Consider the following 14,410-nt stretch of genomic DNA (forward strand, 5'->3'; position numbering starts at 1 on the left):
GAAGGAGTGGACTCTACCATCAGAGAAGTCCTTTAGAAACATAGGAAGTGACCGGTTGCATGTGCTTCTGGACAAGGAACCTGAGGAAATGCAGGCAAAGATTTTAGTGCTGCTGTGGAGGTGTGACACCTTGAGCGGGGAGCAGACGACTGTTGGGATTGCTGGTCTGGCAGGGCAGAATATTGCACGGGCTGCCGGACGGATGTTCTTTTGGATTCGGGCATGTAGAAACTAAGCATACTTGCCTCTTTTTGGTTGTGATCAGGCATGATATTCGGTGCTGGTGTGATCCGGCACGCTGTGTGGATCGGACTAAATTTGAATTTCAAATTGCCCTTTACTAGCGGACATATACAACATAGCGTTGGATGGCCGCCTTCTACATCCGAATCCACGGATTGGTCCCCCCCCCCCCCCCCCCCCCCGGTCCGCAGATGGATGCAGAGGAACTTTGCGGGTTGGTTTTGGAGATGCCATTAGCACCATTTTTTACTGCTAAAACAAGTAAATAGGTTTTTTCCAACACTTGCCATTACACCCCAAATGACAATTGTGGTTTCAAGAGCTTAGAGATGCCTCGTGATGGGATCTCTATGACTATGCACAAAGGATGTGCTTCCAACTCTGAAGTTCATTGTGTGCTTACTTTGGATCCTGTATACCATTTCTCTCCATGATCTTGCTATTGTACCTTCACATTGCTATAGATTGCTACAGTATTTTGCAATCAAAGATGGTTGAGGACGCCCCCCATTTCAGGGGTAAATTGTGGTATAAGCACAAATTTCCTTAGAAAAGAAACATAGATAATGCAGAACATAAAGTCCGAACAACAACCTCACGTTCAGAGAAAAGACAGGCTAACTGCAGATCCGATATGATCGTACATTATTGCCAATATTAACATACACACATGCACTACAATAGACTGGTTTATTTTGATCTGATTTCAATTGATTGCGTCGATCATGTGCTAAGCTTACGAAAGGCCATGGCTGCACCATCCGCTGGCCTTGGGTGTGGAAGGTAATTGATCTCTGCATCAGGATTGAGCAACTCCCATCTAAAACAATTAGTAAATATCAATATCTTCTTTGTATCCTGATTATCGAAGGTAATTACTTAAGCTAAACAGAGCTAGTATTCTACTCACTCGTAGCCGACGCAGAGATGATGCAGGATGATGGTGACCTGTAGCCTGGCAAGCATGTTGCCTGCGCAGACCTAGGGCCACCTCCAAACACCTGGTATGTTCCTGCCTTAGCCGGTTCCTGCATACATACATTCATCATTTGATTTCTTCCTAGCCATTACCTCATACACTATTAGTTTGCTTTTCTTTTACTCAAATATTTGTTGGGCTTGCATATTCCTCTTAGAGTATCACATAGTTGAGCACTTCATCCCTAGATAGTTTCTGTAATTCAAAAAAAAAACTGCTTCTATTTTTTTTCTACGAAGTAAAAAATAATAATATATGCAGGACATGTGGTGTGAATTTTATGCACACAACCCTTTTGTTTGGACATAAGCCCATTTATGGAAATTGTGTAAAAAAGGTAATGTAGCTAATTTCTTTAGTTTTACTTAAATAGTCAATGGTCGTATTTTGTAACCACAATTCACAAGCACATACTACATACTGTAACTTGTATGAAGTTTTAAATTTCTAAATATCTTTTTGTGGGATAATATTTTTAGAATCTCGTAGGCATGATTTTGTCTTTCTAGGGACTTGCCCAGAGGAAAAACTGCTCCAAAATGTAGTTGCTTAGGTGATTAAGTGAGCTCAAATAACTAAATAAGAAGAAGAAAATTGAAGCAAGCTACCATTTTAGATAGTTCTACTTACATCCCATCTGTTAGGATTGAAGGAGAGGGGATCCTCGTAGTAATTGGATCAGTGTGCAAGGATCTCAACCACACCAGCCACCAGCCCAACCCTTCGGTATGGTATAGCCGCGGTACTCCACGTCTCTGTTTGCCACGCGGTGGACCATGGGGGCGATGTTTGGCCATCCGGATTGTCTCCTCCACCACCTTGGCCGTGTACTTCATCTTTGGGATGTCGGTGTGGGGTGATCATCAAACTCGTTGACGTCGACCCGCCTTTGCTTTTGCTCATCGCTATATTCTCCTCTCGAAGCTTGGCAAGGACGACGGGGGATTTTGCGAGGGTGGTAGACAGCCCACATGATGGCGATGGTAGTGGACTCGTAGCCGGCGATGACAAGGGAAACAATGTTATCCACCACCTCCCTCATTACTCAACTTCTTTCCCTGCTCGTCCTTCATCTGCATCAGACCGCCCATTAGATCATCGCATTGCCTGTCCACCTTCTTCCTTGCCTCCAGCTCCTCTCGGAAGATCGCGTCTAGCTTCCGGCGACTCTGGCATACCATTAAATTCCTCAGAGGAATGATATAGTTGCACATTTCTCATATCAAAGTTACACATATTTTTGAAAACATGACCTACCCAGCTTGTACTGGTGAAATAATGACAGCCAGAATTCTGAACTTACAAATAAGTATGTATTTGTTTGGTTGGAATCAGAGATATACACTTCCAGAAACATGCAAAAAGGAGCAAACAAAATACCTTTCGAGCGCCGTGAGACGCTGTCCCTGGAAAATCAAAGGGGTATGCCCTTAGACCATCAAGCAAGTCGCCGAACCACCGATCGATCTTGTCTGTCAAAGGGCGATGGCTCCATGCTTATGAACATCTTGCAGATGTTGGCAAACGTCACCTGCACCCCCATTTATTTATCAAACTTGGATTTAGTGTTGCACTGGATTAATTATGATAATATTATATGCCCAAATAGTTTTTTAAATATGCAAATGCGTTTCCCTTTTACAACTAATTAATATATATAATGATATATATGATAATATATATATATATATATATATTATGATATATATAAAATGACACGTATTGTCCCTCCGAAGAATAAGTAGTACGTCTCCCTCCCGAGCCGCCCCCGCGTGGGCGACCGGGAGGCCCCAGATCCCATCGCCGCCGAACCTCCCCCATTCCTCCTCCTCCTCCCACGTCGCCTCCCAAGGGCGCGGCCAAGGCGAAGCCTAGCCGTCGCCGGCGGCGGCGGGGACTCGGGCCTCTCGCTCGGGTGGGGCTGGCGCGGGCCGGCCCCGCCGGGCCGGAGCGTGGCGGCGGGCCGGTCGCCACGGCGGGTGGTGGCAGCGCCTCGGCGACGTCGATTCCCGCGGCAGGAGGCCTTGCGATCTGGTGCGTTGCGGCCGCCAGGGACGGCGGCGGCGTGACCGGATCGGTTCACGGCGGCGCGGCCGGATTGATCGCTGGTCCGGCTGTCGGCCCGGTGGTGGGTGCGACTCGTCGGCAGCTGGGCAGATCCGCGGGATTCTACCCTTGTCTGGCCCTTGACAGCGCGGGCAACTACGGGGAAAACCCTAGATCTCCTTGGGATCGAGCGATGGCGGCGCTTTTGCGTCGTAGTCCCTCTTTAGGGCATTGTTTGGAGTTTGCTCCGGTTGAAGGGACCAGCAACGTCGGCGGCGCACGTCTGGTGGAGCAACTGCCGATGAAAATCGCGCCGACTACGGTCATGGCGGACGATGACGGCGTCTTAGATGTCGTTCCCTTGTTGAGGCATCGTCGTTGCAGTCTATGTCATCAGGCTCGGGATGCTCCTGGGGGAAACCCTAGATCTGCGTCTTCCGGATCGGACGATAATGGACGTTTTATCGCTTTCCCTCCTGGGGCATCGTTTTGGAGTAAGTGCTGGCTGGGGGGATGGTGGAGCGGTGCTTCATCTCACACATCGATGGACGGCGAATATCGGCGGCATGGACACTGTGGAGGCTCAGGCGTCCGATGCACGGAGATGGACTCGCGCAGGAGGAGGTTGCTGTCTGTCGTCATGGTGACGTCGATGGCAGAGTGGCCAGACAAGGTAGAAGCCTCAATATGATCTGAAGACGGACCTGTGGAAGATGGCGGCGACGACACACGACTGCGTCTGACCGGATTGTGCCCCAGACCCGGTATGTGGCTCGGCTGGGGCTTTCGAATATGTTTCGGGTTCCGGCTTTTGATGTTAGGTTTAGGTGAGTGGTTTGGGTAGTGGCCAGCTAGCACCCCTTCATTATTTTGGATAGGAGTAGCGGCATGTGTTGCCAAGATGGTGGATTCAGACATATTGTTGTAATACTTTGTAAGGTCCTCGAGAATAATCAATAAAGTGGCCTATGCATCTCCCCAGATGCAGAGGCCGGGAGTCATCCTCCTTTTCTAAAAAAAAACTAATTATAAAATAAACAAAACTAACATAGTTCAGAAAAGGTAAATTGTGCCTAAATTAACTATGCGAGTGTCTAGAGAACAGGCGAATAACAATATTCAAATTTTTAGACAGTTTTTGCACCTCCTCAAAAGTACAGTTACACTAATAAAAAAAATTGTTGCACAGGCAAAAGTGCAATTACACTTAAAAAATGTATGAGTTGCACAAAAAAGTGCAATTTCAACAAACAAAATACTTAAAGGTGAAAGTGCAAATGCGGCAAAAAGAACAAAGTGCATTTGCACAAAATAAAAGTGCAACTGCATAAAAAACTGACCAACTGAAACAAATACATATCGAACAAAAAAATGTGACTGAAACTTGACCGAAATTCCTAGACGTTATTACTATGAACACCACTAAACAAATACTAAGTGATCTGGAAAGTAGAAAATTTAGGCGGCTATGTTTTGGCAATTCTGAAAAAAGTATTGTGAATTGAGATGAAACAAACACGCATGCATGGCTTAATTTTGTCTAGAAATTACCTTTTTAATCTCTGTGGCGGCGACGATGGTACCCTTATCCGCCCACGTTCGCAGCGCCGCTACGACGCGCGGTTGCACAACGGTTGGCGATGGTCTGGAGCGAGCTGGGCCGGTTGATGGCGGCGAGGATGAACCCACGGAGTCTGGCGTGGCTGCTGCCCTCCACGTTCACCACCGACGTGATTGCCGACGAGCTCCGGCACCGGCCACCTGATGCCGAAGCTTTCGGGTGACTGCAGCACGAACTTGTTCGCGGCCGGCGAGCAGGCGATGATGCTGGGGGAGCCGAACAGATGCGTCCCTGTACATCCCTGCCGCGCTGCCGTACGCGCTCTTCTTGGCGCCGATGAAGTCGTCCGGGCGGCGTGCCAGCTTGAAGTACCAGAGCAGCGAGAGCGTCTCTCCCAGAAAGGGGACACCCATGTGGCCCGGCGGGAGGCGCCGCCCGGATGCCATTGCTCCCATGGCCGCGGTATTTGAGAGCGAACGCGGCGCAGTACCATGCGTCGGTGGAGTGCCCACACGGCGAGGCAGAGCAGCGGGACGGCGCCGAACAGGAGGCCCAGCCACCATGCCCACGCACCCACAGCTCCTTCCATTGCCACCATCTCTCCTAGCTTACCTGCTAATTCTACAGTTCTACTCGATCTATCTTACTTCTCCAGGAATTGAGATGAATAAACGAGCAGTCGAAGGCGATGTATATATAAACGAGTGTGGATACCGAGTGCGCCGATCCGTTGGTGTGCGGAGACAGATGGGTACAAAATCAAGGTAGCTAGCTAGAGAAATAGCTCAGGAGTTGCATGGCTGGTTAGTTAATTAATATGCATCAGCATAATATATGGATAACGTATGTTGATGCTTACACAAGTGATGCTATGAGTACTATGATGTGTGTATATGTGACTGATTTAGCAGTGTTTGGTGGCCCTAGCTCAATTATTCCAGCTGGTGGGTGCCCGTATATAGAATTATAGAGTCTCCGACTCGCCTGCTAAGTTCCAATGCAGCGTCTTGACACTTAATTAGGGGCATCTCTGATGAATATGCTGATGTGACAAACTTAGTTTAGCTGCATGCATGTCATCTCATGGACTATTGTTCGCTGTACAGTATATATCGTCAAGGCAAGCCCGGCCTTGATGCGATGTTTGCGGCGTAATAAAAGAATCCAAACTTTCAATGGGTATCTCTACGGAAAGGTTAGTTTAAGTAAAGAGATTGCAAACCAGAAACACCAAACGGAGTAGTCAGGGTGCACGTGTGTTGTTGTCAAATTTCGCATTACAAGGGAATTTGGCAATCGGCATCAATTTGACAGCATCTCCACAGTGTGTGTGATTCCAAATTTGTGTATATATAGGGGCCCCACCACACCGAATAGAAAGGGTAAAAAACTGGTGACCTCTCTTTATTCGCTCGTGCTAGTTCGCTCTCAAAACATGCAGCATGGATAAAAAAAACTGGCCACCTTTCTCCTGCCAGAATTTTGTGCCTCTCCTTTATGGTGATAGTTGATTTGATGTTACTGAAAACAGAAACTTTGTACTCATTGCAGAATTTAGAAAATCACAGAGGCGTGCTTTAGATCTGAATTTTTTACACAAGATTGATATATAAATAGTCCAGATTGTCTTATTTTTTTCCAGATTTTTTGGAGTTACAGAAGTATACGATATTTCCAGATTAATACAAACTCTTCTGTTTTTGACAGATTCCGCTTTCTATCTGCTGTTTGCTTATTTTGATGAATCTATGGGTAGTATGGGGGGGGGGAGGTATGAACCATGGAGAAGTTGGAATACAGTAGATATAACACAAATATAAATAAAGTGGTGATTTATTTTATTATACTAATGGATCTTACGAGTTTTCTGTTGAATTTTGTGTTGTGGAGTTTACAGCTTTTGGGTAAAGTTTTGATGGACAACGGAATAAGGAGTGACAAGAGACTAAGGCCAACTCCAACGCGCGACCCCATCCTATCCGCTCGCGTCCGATTGGGCTAAATGGACAGATGAGCAGACCCAACGCGCGTCCCCATCCACAAAAACGACCGATTTTCGTCCGGTTCGCCCCATTTCGTGCACATGTTTGAGCCAGCTTTGCGGTCAAGCGGACACTAAACGGACGGTTCGTGTGTCCTCCGCTCCCCTGCAGGTAATGTCCTGGGCTCCTGGCCCATCTATCATCGGACCAGCGGACACACATACCCACCCACCCCCTCCCTCTCCTCTTTTCCTGTATTGCTTCTACCCACCATGCCGGCCATGGATGGACCGCTATTGCTATCACTACCGGACTCGCGGTCTATGCCTACGGCCACGGGCCGTCGGCATAGGCCCCCAGGCCGTCGGCATAGATCTATGCGACGGCAGCCATCGGCATAGAGCTGTCAGTCTAGATTACGTCAGCGTACTCCTGTCAGACCGTCGGCATAATAATGCCGTCGCATAGGGGGGTATGCCGACGGCCCTGGCGCAGCCGTCAGCATAGTTTAGCCGTCGGCGTAGTTTTCCGTCTGACGGAACGGACGGCGCCGTCAAACTGCTGGCGGGTCAGGAGGCGACACGTGGCAGGGCTATGCCTACGGCAAAGCCGTCGGCATAGGTTAAATCTATGCCGACGGCTTGGCCGTAGGCATAGCCCTGTCACGTGTCGCCTCCTGGTGGCTCCTGAGCGTATCTATGCCGACGGCTTTGCCGTAGGCATAGTTTTTTTTATATTCCCTGTTTTCTCTTTTCCAATTCATTTGACAACATTTCAAAACAGAATAATATGAAATATGACAGTTCATCAACATCATTTAAACATAGTCAAGTTCATCATCTAAAGATCATCACCGGCGAAAGTCCACGAACATAAGAGTAGTGCAAGACATGAAACATCATAAAAGTTGAAACATGAAAGACATGGCACAACGGCCGCATACACGGAATCATCATCGACATCAAGCACCACCGAGTCCACCTCCTCCAAAACCACCACCACCACCGAGTCCACCTCCGCCAAAACCACCACCAAGTCCACCTCTGCCAAAACCGCCACCGCCAAGTCCTCCTTCGCCAAAACCGCCACCGCGACCACCATCACTCTGCCAAATCGGAGTGACTGGGGTCGACGGAGCAGGAGTCGAGCCACCGGTCCCTACGGTTCATTCGTTGTATTTGAACGTAGAGCTTATCACACCCGATCATCACGTGTGTCTCAGCACGAAGAACTATCTCAATGGTGCATACTCAGGGAGAACACTTATACCTTGAAATTTTAGTAAGGGGTCATCTTATAAAGCTACCGCCGAACTAAGCAAAATAAGATGTATAAAAGACATCATATGCAATCAAAATATGTGACATGATATGGCCATGATCATCTTGCGCCTTTGATCTCCATCTCCAAAGTACTGTCATGATCTCTATCGTCACTGACACGACACCATGATCCCCATCATCTTGATCTATATCAATGTGTCGTCACATGGTCGTCTCGCCAACTATTGCTCTTGCAACTATTGCTATCGTTATAGCGATAAAGTAAAGCAATTATTTGGCGCTTGCATCTTATGCAATAAAGAGACAACCATAAGGCTACTACCAGTTGCCGATAACTTTAAGAAAACATGATCATCTCATACAACAACTTATATCTCATCATGTCTTGACCATATCACATCACAACAAGCCCTGCAAAAACAAGTTAGACGTCCTCTACTTTATTGTTGCAAGTTTTACGTGGCTGCTACGGGCTGAGCAAGAACCGTTCTTACCTACGCATCAAAACCACAACGATATTTCGTCAAGTTAGTGTTGTTTGAACCTTCAACAAGGACCTGGCGTAGCACACTGGATTCAACTAAAGTTGGAGAAAGTGACACCCGCCAGCCACCTGTGTGCAAAGCACGTCGGTAGAACCAGTCTCGCGTAAGCGTACGCGTAATGTCGGTCCGGGCCGCTTCATCCAACAATACCGCCAAACAAAAGTATTGCAGGTAAGCAGTATGACTTGTATGGCCCACAACTCACTTGTGTTCTACTCGTGCATATAACATCTATGCATAAACCTGGCTCTGATACCACTGTTGGGGAACGTAGTAATTTCAAAAAAATTCCTATGCACATGCAAGATCATGGTGATGCATAACAACGAGAGGGGAGAGTGTTGTCCTTGTACCATCGTAGACCTTAAGTCGAAGCATTAGCACAAGCGGTTGATGTAGTCATACGTTCCTCACGATCCGACCGATCGCAAGTACCGAACATACGACACCTTCGAGTCAGCACATGTTCAGCTCAGATGACGTCCACGAACTCCGATCCAGCAGAGCTTTGCGGGAGAGTTTCGTCAGCACGATGCATGATGCAGTGTTGATGATGCTTACCGACGCAGGGGCTCCGCTAAGCACCGCCACGATATTACCAAAGTGGAATATGGTGAAGGGGGCACCGCACACGGCTAAGAGATCAAGAGATCAATTGTTGTGTCCTTGAGGTCCCCCCTGCCCCCGTATATAAAGGATCAAGGGGGAGGGGTGGCCCGACCAGGAGGAGGCGCGCAGGGAGGAGTCCTACTCCCACCGGGAGAGGACTCCCTCCTTTCCTAGTTGGAGTAGGAGGGGGGAGGAAGGGAGAGAGGAGAGGAAGGAAAAGGGGGGGGGTGCCCCCTCCTTGTCCTATTCGGACTAGAGGGGGAGGGGGCGCGCGGCCTGCCCTGGCCGCCCCTCCTCTTCTCCACTAAGGCCCATTAGGCCCACTAAATCCCCTGGGGGGGTTCCGGTAACCCCCGGTACTTCGATATATGTCTGAAACCTCCCGAAACACTTCCGGTGTCCGAACATAGTCATCCAATATATTGATCTTTACGTCTCGACCATTTCGTGACTCCTCGTCATGTCCGTGGTCATATCCGGGACTCCGAACTACCTTCAGTACATCAAAACACAAAAACTCATAATACCAATCGTCATCGAACTTTAGCGTGCGGACCTACGGGTTCGAAACTATGTAGACATGACCGAGACACGTCTCCGGTCAATAACCAATAGCGGAACCTGAATGCTCATATTGGCTCCTACATATTCTACGAAGATCTTTATCGTCAAACCGCATAACAACATATGTTGTTCCCTTTGTCATCGATATGTTTACTTGCCCGAGATTCGATCGATAGTATCTCACATACCTAGTTCAATCTCATTACCAGCAAGTCTCTTTACTTGTTATGTAAGTGCATCATCCCACAACTAACTCATTAGTCACATGCTTGCAAGGTTATAGTGATGTGCATTACCGAAGGGCCCAGAGATACCTCTCGACAATCGGAGTGACAAGTCCTAATCTCGAAATACGCCCAACTCAACAAGTACCTTCGGGGACACCTGTAGAGCACCTTTATAATCACCCAGTTACGTTGATGACGTCTGGTAGCACACAAAGTGTTCCTCCGGGTAAACGGGAGTTGCATATCTCATAGTCATAGGAACATGTATAAGTCATGAAGAAATCAATGGCAACATACTAAATGACCCAAGTGCTAAGCTAACGGAATGGGTCAAATCAATCACATCATTCTTTTAATGATGTGATCCCGTTAATCAAATGACAACTCATGTCTATGGCTAGGAAACTTAACCATCTTTGATTCAACGAGCTAGTCAAGTAGAGGCATACTAGTGACACTTTGTTTTGTCTATGTATTCTCACATGTACTAAGTTTCTGGTTAATACAATTCTAGCATGAATAATAAATATTTATCATGAAATAAGGAATAAATAATGACTTCATTATTGCCTCTAGGGCATATTCCTTCAGTGCATGCATTCTATGCTACCAAGCATCCCTGGGAAGCCCCTGCTGGCATTCATCACCAATAAACGGGCTGTATCTTCAGCAGTCGGCTCTCTCAAGTACTCAGGGCCAAACACAGCAATAGCAGCCTTGCAGAACTTATACAGGGACTCTAGGCATGTAGACTCGCTCATACGGACGTACTCATTAGTGAGATCACCGGGCACTCCATATGCAAGCATTCAGATGGCGGCAGTGCATTTCTGATAAGAGGAGAAACCAATCTTGCCAAAGACATCCTCTTTGCACTCGAAATAGTCATCATAGTCGACCACCCCCTCTCTAATACAGTTTAAAAGATGCTACTCATACGGAAACAACGGCGGAATTTTTATGTTTGAACAACGGATTTGTTGTATCAAAGTAGTCATTCCAAAGAAGGAAATACCCCGCTCTCTCGGTTGCGATTCAACACCGGAAGGTGTCCCGGAATGGAGCCATGAAACAACAACCGCGGGGTTGTGAGGTGATGATGGACCAACACAGCAGCCAATATCTCCTCCTCGTCAGTCGAACGACGAATCGTCAGAGGTCGCAAAGGAAATTGTGGAAAAAAGAACTTGTCGACGGAGTCCATTTTGTACCTTGGCAAACTGTCGAACAGCTTGCGGGCGTCGACGAAGGAGTCACGGCACGCACGGACCAGCTAGCTGCCTTGCGGCGTCCAACGAGCGTGCCGGTGAGGATCTGGCCGGGGCGGGTGAGGCGGCTTCTTGGTCGGTGGCGGTTGTGTCTTGGTGGTGGTGGTGGTGGGGGGGGGGAAGCAGTCGGCTCCCGGCGACAAGACAACGGTGGCAGGCGACGTGGGAGTGGGCGGTATTGCTGGGCGGATGTGGAGGCGCCGGCAGCTGGCAGAGTCGCCGAAAAAATGGGCGACGACGTCGGCGACGAAGAAGGCGGGCGAGGGTTGCTCTTCGATGGGGAAGGCCAATGTGCCACCGACCAGCAGGCCAGAGGGAGGAGAAGGCGAGCGTGCGTGCGTCCGTCGTGTGTCCGCGCCGACGCAAATCCGGCTCAAAAATGAGCTGGGAATGGGTCGCCCGTGAAAGAAAAACGGACGCACGTCCATTTGGGTCGGCACGTTGGGCCACCTTTTGTGTCCGCCTCGACCCAAACGGACGGCGGCGGACGAAATGGGTCGCCCCATTGGAGTTGCTCTAAGTACTCCCTCCGTCCGGAAATAGTCATCATCAAAATGGATATAAGGGGGTGTATCTAGATGTATTTTAGTTCTAAATACATCTTTTTTATCCATTTTGAAGACAAATATTTTCGGACGGAGGGAGTAGCTTGTTCCACTTCTTATTGTTTATAAAACCAACAGGAAGCATCTGATCCATGATTTTGAGTTTTGCGATGGCATGACGATGTTTTGCAGGGAGACAACCCAGCTTGGAGCTCTCTTTTACCCTGATTGATAAAAATTATGAGAAAAGAGGGTAGTTGCTACTTGCTTCTTGATCTCGATGTTAAGCCCTAGCATCTAAAGAAAAAAAAACTTCAGCCTAGCAAAACAGAAAAAAACACGTCCATTTGGGTCGGCACGTTGGGCCACCTTTTGTGTCCGCCTCGACCCAAACGGACGGCGGCGGACGAAATGGGTCGCCCCATTGGAGTTGCTCTAAGTACTCCCTCCGTCCGGAAATAGTCATCATCAAAATGGATATAAGGGGGTGTATCTAGATGTATTTTAGTTCTAAATACATCTTTTTTATCCATTTTGAAGACAAATATTTTCGGACGGAGGGAGTAGCTTGTTCCACTTCTTATTGTTTATAAAACCAACAGGAAGCATCTGATCCATGATTTTGAGTTTTGCGATGGCATGACGATGTTTTGCAGGGAGACAACCCAGCTTGGAGCTCTCTTTTACCCTGATTGATAAAAATTATGAGAAAAGAGGGTAGTTGCTACTTGCTTCTTGATCTCGATGTTAAGCCCTAGCATCTAAAGAAAAAAAAACTTCAGCCTAGCAAAACAGAAAAAAACACGTCCATTTGGGTCGGCACGTTGGGCCACCTTTTGTGTCCGCCTCGACCCAAACGGACGGCGGCGGACGAAATGGGTCGCCCCATTGGAGTTGCTCTAAGTACTCCCTCCGTCCGGAAATAGTCATCATCAAAATGGATATAAGGGGGTGTATCTAGATGTATTTTAGTTCTAAATACATCTTTTTTTATCCATTTTGAAGACAAATATTTTCGGACGGAGGGAGTAGCTTGTTCCACTTCTTATTGTTTATAAAACCAACAGGAAGCATCTGATCCATGATTTTGAGTTTTGCGATGGCATGACGATGTTTTGCAGGGAGACAACCCAGCTTGGAGCTCTCTTTTACCCTGATTGATAAAAATTATGAGAAAAGAGGGTAGTTGCTACTTGCTTCTTGATCTCGATGTCAAGCCCTAGCATCTAAAGAAAAAAAAACTTCAGCCTAGCAAAACAGAAAAAAAATGTTTGGAGAAGTGGGGTATCGATCCCCATACCTCTCGCATGCTAAGCGAGCGCTCTACCATCTGAGCTACATCCCCAAGTGTTATACTTTTCAAAACATGCTCATATATATACACCGTCTAGAGACCTATTTCTGTGGAAAGAAAAAATATTCTTCTGCTTCCCGTCATTCCGTGATATGTTCAGTCCAGTTTCTGAAACTGAATCCTGTTTGGTTCATTCGATAAGGAACGATGCCAGGCTCTCCTCTTGGCATCAACTGAAGATGCCAATGTCTATCTATCAGCATGAACAAGTTAGCTTTCTGTAGAAATAATATGGCTGAGTGAATAGCCTCCATTCTACAACTACAGAAGAAGTAAACCAAGTCGCCGATCAAACTGACGACCAAAGAGGGGATCGAGAGCGTGCATTGGATGCAGACAAGTCTGGTAAAATACGTTCGTACTCGGTCGGTACTGCTGTATGATAGGTACCCTGGGTATCTTCCTGTGGATCTTGTGAATGTTACACAGCAGAGGTGCTGAACTGACTAATTTTGGAATTTTTTAAAGTTCTTTTATTAGTTGTCAGGTCTCAGGTTTACTTCTGCAGATGTGTGTCATGTGGGGCGCTGCGTACATGCGCGGGTCGCGCGCCCAGGGGCAGCAGCCGACGGCCACAGCTGGCGAGGCATGATCAGGACAAGGAGTCCTGATCCTACGTTGGTTCCTAGAGTCCAGGAATAGTTAGTTTCCTAGTTTGTTAGGAGTCCAGGAGTAGTTAGTTTCCTAGTTTGTTAGAAGCCCATAAGGCCTTTATATATCCTGTAATCTGCACCCTTGGACGCAGGCAATAAATCATTATCTCCTACCTCCTCCTCTACTTCTAATCTCTTCTCCTGCACCATTGAGCAGTTAGGCAAAAACCCTAGTGCTCCTATCAACCGAGACTACGAACTACGTAGTCGAGGTCCTGCTGTCTTGGGCACCGAGGTCCTTGACAACTTGGTATCAGGTTCCAGGCGATCCTCTTCCTCGTCCGCGCTCCATCCGCAGCCCGCCGCCACCCCTGCGTCCGCGCCAAGCACACCTCCATCGCCACCATCCGCCGCCGCCTCGGTCACTTCCGGCATGGCAGAACCAACCACCGCTGATCTGGCCACGATGATCGAGGCCTTGACTGCAACGGTGGCGTCCCTGCAGACGTCCGTCGCCGCGCTCCAGAAGGACAAGTCTACCTCCTCGTCGAGCGCTGCCGGCGCCCACGATGGGCAGCACCACAATGATCGCCCGCCCCGGTTTCAGAAGA

The 14,410-nt window shown here is 48.0% G+C and overlaps 1 non-coding gene and 1 pseudogene across 1 annotated transcript; both read right to left on the minus strand.

Moving 5' to 3' along the window:
- Nucleotides 1–966: 966 nt before the first annotated feature.
- Nucleotides 967–5,418, minus strand: LOC123162333 (ent-kaurenoic acid oxidase 1-like; annotated as a pseudogene).
- A 7,706-nt stretch (nt 5,419–13,124) lies between these two features.
- TRNAA-AGC (transfer RNA alanine (anticodon AGC)) lies at nt 13,125–13,197 on the minus strand. Its single transcript has one exon. It is a non-coding gene; the product is annotated as a tRNA-Ala (tRNA).
- Nucleotides 13,198–14,410: the final 1,213 nt, after the last annotated feature.

This window comes from Triticum aestivum, chromosome 7B (assembly GCF_018294505.1).
Source record: "Triticum aestivum cultivar Chinese Spring chromosome 7B, IWGSC CS RefSeq v2.1, whole genome shotgun sequence".
In the NCBI taxonomy this organism is placed as follows: Eukaryota; Viridiplantae; Streptophyta; class Magnoliopsida; order Poales; family Poaceae; genus Triticum; species Triticum aestivum.